The sequence below is a fragment of the Nesoenas mayeri genome (assembly GCF_963082525.1).
Source record: "Nesoenas mayeri genome assembly, chromosome: 9".
Classification (NCBI taxonomy): Eukaryota; Metazoa; Chordata; class Aves; order Columbiformes; family Columbidae; genus Nesoenas; species Nesoenas mayeri.
Window position 1 is genome coordinate 31,681,002 of NC_137557.1, and position 3,788 is coordinate 31,684,789.

Here is a 3,788-nt window from a genome sequence, read left to right on the forward strand (position 1 = left end):
GGAAATCCCATGGGCAATACTGCTTGAAGGAAAAGGGGCCCAAGATAGCTGGATTGCATTCAGAGATTGCTTCTTCCACGCTCAGGATCAGAGCATCCCCACACGTAGGAAGTCAAGGAAGGGAGCCAGGAGGCCTGCGTGGTTCAATAGGGATCTGTTGGGTATGCTCAAGCAGAAGAGGAGAGTTTACCGGTCATGGAAGCAGGGGCTGGTCACTTGGGAAGAATATAAGGCTGCTGTTAGAGGATGTAGGAAGGCAGCTAGGATAGCCAAGGCCTCCTTAGAATTACAGCTGGCGAGAGGGGTCAAGGACAGCAAAAAGAACTTTTACAAGTACATACCGAATAAAACTAATACCAGAGGCAATGTAGGCCCACTGAGGAATGGCGTGGGTGCCCTGGTGGCAGAAGATACAGAGAAGGCAGAATTACTGAATGCCTTCTTTGTGTCTGTCTACTCTACTGGAGGCTGTCCTGGGGAGCCCTGTACCCCTGAGACCCCAGATGAAGTCAGGTCAATGGAGGAGTTTGCTTTAGTTGAGGAGGACAGGGTTAGGGAGCAATTAAATGGTCTGGACATCCATAAATCCATGGGTCCAGATCAGATGCATCCGCGGGTGCTGAGGGAGCTCACTGAAGTCATTGCTGGACCGCTCTCCATCATCTTTGCCAAGTCTTGGGAAACGGGAGAGGTGCCCGAGGATTGGAGGAAAGCAAACGTCACTCCAGCCTTCAAAAAGGGCAAGAAGGAGGACCCGGGTAATTATAGACCGGTCAGCCTCACCTCTGTTCCTGGGAAAGTAATGGAACAGCTTATCCTTGGTGCCATCTCAAGGTATATCAAGGATAAGAGGGTTATTAGGGGCAGTCAGCATGGCTTCACCAAGGGCAAGTCATGCTTGACCAACCTCAAAGCCTTTTATGAGAATGTAACAGGGTGGATGGATGATGGCAGAGCAGTGGATGTGGTCTACCTTGACTTCAGTAAAGCCTTTGACACAGGCTCCCACAGCATCCTCAGAGCTAAGTTGAGGAGGTGTGGTCTAGACAATAGAGTAGTGAGGTGGGTTGCAAACTGGCTGAAGGAGAGAAGCCAGAGAGTGGTAGTCAATGGTGCGGAGTCTAGTTGGAGGCCAGTATCTAGTGCAGTGCCTCAGGGGTCAGTACTGGGGCCAATATTATTCAATATATTCATTAACGATTTAGACGAGGGAATAGAGTGTACTCTCAGCAAGTTTGCTGATGACACTAAGCTGGGAGGAGCGGCTGACACGCCAGAAGGCTGTGCTGCCATCAGAGACCTGGACAGGCTGGAGAGTTGGGCGGGGAATAACCTGATGAAGTTTAACAAGGAAAAGTGTAGAGTCCTGCATCTGGGCAGGAACAACCCCAGGTTCCAGTATCGGTTGGGAAATTACATATTAGAGAGCAGTGTAGGAGAAAGGGACCTGGGGGTCCTGGTGGACAACAGGATGACCATGAGCCAGCACTGGGCCCTTGTGGCCAGGAAGGCCAATGGCATCCTGGGGTGTATTAGAAGGGAGGTGGTTAGTAGATCGAGAGAGGTCCTCCTTCCCCTCTACTCCGCCCTGGTGAGACCCCATCTGGAATATTGTGTCCAGTTCTGGGCCCCTCAGTTCCAGCAGGACAGGGAACTGCTGGAGAGGGTCCAGCGTAGGGCAACAAAGATGATTAAGGGATTGGAGCATCTCCCTTATGAGGAAAGGCTGAGGGAGCTGGGGCTCTTTAGTTTGGAGAAGAGGAGACTGAGGGGTGACCTTATTAATGCTTATAAATATATAAAGGGTGAGTGCCATGAGGATGGAGCCAGGCTCTTCTCGGTGGCAAACAATGATAGGACAAGGGGTAATGGGATCAAGCTGAAACACAAGAGGTTCCACTTAAATTTGAGAAAAAACTTCTTCTCAGTAAGGATGCCAGAGCACTGGAACAGGCTGCCCAGGGGGGTTGTGGAGTCTCCTTCTCTGGAGACATTCAAAACCCACCTGGACATGTTCCTGTGCGACCTCACCTGGGTGTTCCTGCTCCAGCAGGGGGATTGGACTAGATGATCTTTTGAGGTCCCTTCCAATCCCAAACATACTGTGATACTGTGATACTGTGACCCTTGAACAGGATAATCAGGGGAAGAGGTTGAAACACTTGTATAGGGCAGATATTGGCAGGGAATATACAGGGAACATTAGATCAAAATTGTCCCTTGGTCGATCCAGGGTGGGATCATAACGTTCTTAAATCTAGTGACAGGCTGAATTGTTATTGACAACGGATTTTATACAGGATTAGACACACTACACCTACAACTATAAATATGCCAAAACTTTTTGAGATTAAACAGGATTGTAAGGATTGAGAGCAAGAGGACTATAGCCCATAAGTTGGCAGGGCTGATCAGGAGGGCTTTAAACTAGGTTTGAAGGGGGAGGGAATGAAACTGGGCTCTCCAAAGATCAGCCTAAGGATGGAAAGCCCAAATTAAGAGTGAAATCAGCAGCCCACCTGAAGTGCATGTACACTAATGCAGGCAGTATGGGCAACAAACAAGAGGAGCTGGAAGCCATTGTGCAGCAGGAAAGCTATGACATAGTTGCCATCACAGAAACATGGTGGGATGACTCTCATGACTGGAGTGCTGCTATGTGTGGCTACAAGCTCTTCAGAAAAGATAGGCAGGGTAGGAGAGGTGGAGGGGTGGCTTTATATGTTAGAGAGTCACTCGACTCTGTTAAACTTGAGGTCAGCAGCGACAAGGTTGAGTGCCTGTGGACCAGAATCAGAGGGAAGTTCAACAAGGCTGACATTCTCGTGGGTGTCTGTTATAGACCACCCAACCAGGACGACGAAGGAGATGAATTATTCTACAAGCAGCTGGCAAATGTCTCAAAGTCGACAGCCCTTGTTCTTGTGGGTGACTTTAACCTGCCGAATATCTGCTGGGAGCTCAATACTGCACAGAAGAGGCAGTCTAGGAAGTTCCTAGAGTGTGTAGAGGACAATTTCCTTCATCAGCTGGTAAATGAGCCTACGAGGGGCAAGGCCCCACTAGACCTACTGTTTACAAACAGAGAAGGGCTGGTGGGAGATGTAGTGGTTGGAGGCCGCCTGGGTCATAGCGACCATGAAATAATAGAATTTTCAATACTCAGAGATGCAGGGAGAACCATTAACAAAACCTCTACACTGGACTTCCGGAGGGCAGACTTTTGCCTATTCAGAAGCCTAGTTCGGAGCATACCCTGGGAAACAATGCTTAAAAACAAGGGGGCCCAGGAGGGGTGGACATGCTTCAAGCAGGAGGTTTTGAGTGCACAGGTACACGCTATAGCACTGTGCCGAAAGGCTGCCGGCGGGGAAGACAACCGGCTTGGCTAAACAGGGAGATTCTGAAGGAAATCAGAAATAAAAAGAGACTTTACCAACTGTGGAAAAAAGGGCTGGCTACTTATGAAGAATTTATGGAAATAGCTAGATCATGCAGGAAAAAAATCAGGGAAACAAAAGCGCAATTTGAGGTTAATTTGGCCAATTCTGTCAGGGATAATAAAAAGTCCTTCTTTAAATATGTTAATAACAAAAGAAGGGGCAAGGAAAACCTCCATTCTCTGCTGGACTTTGAGGGAAATATAGTTAACAAAGATGAGGAGAAAGCTGAAGTACTTAATACCTACTTTGCCTCAGTTTTCACCAGAAAGACAGGTGACCCTCAGGACAACTGGCCTCTGGAGGTGGTTGACAGAGATAGGAAGCCAAACAGGTCCCTTGTATTCC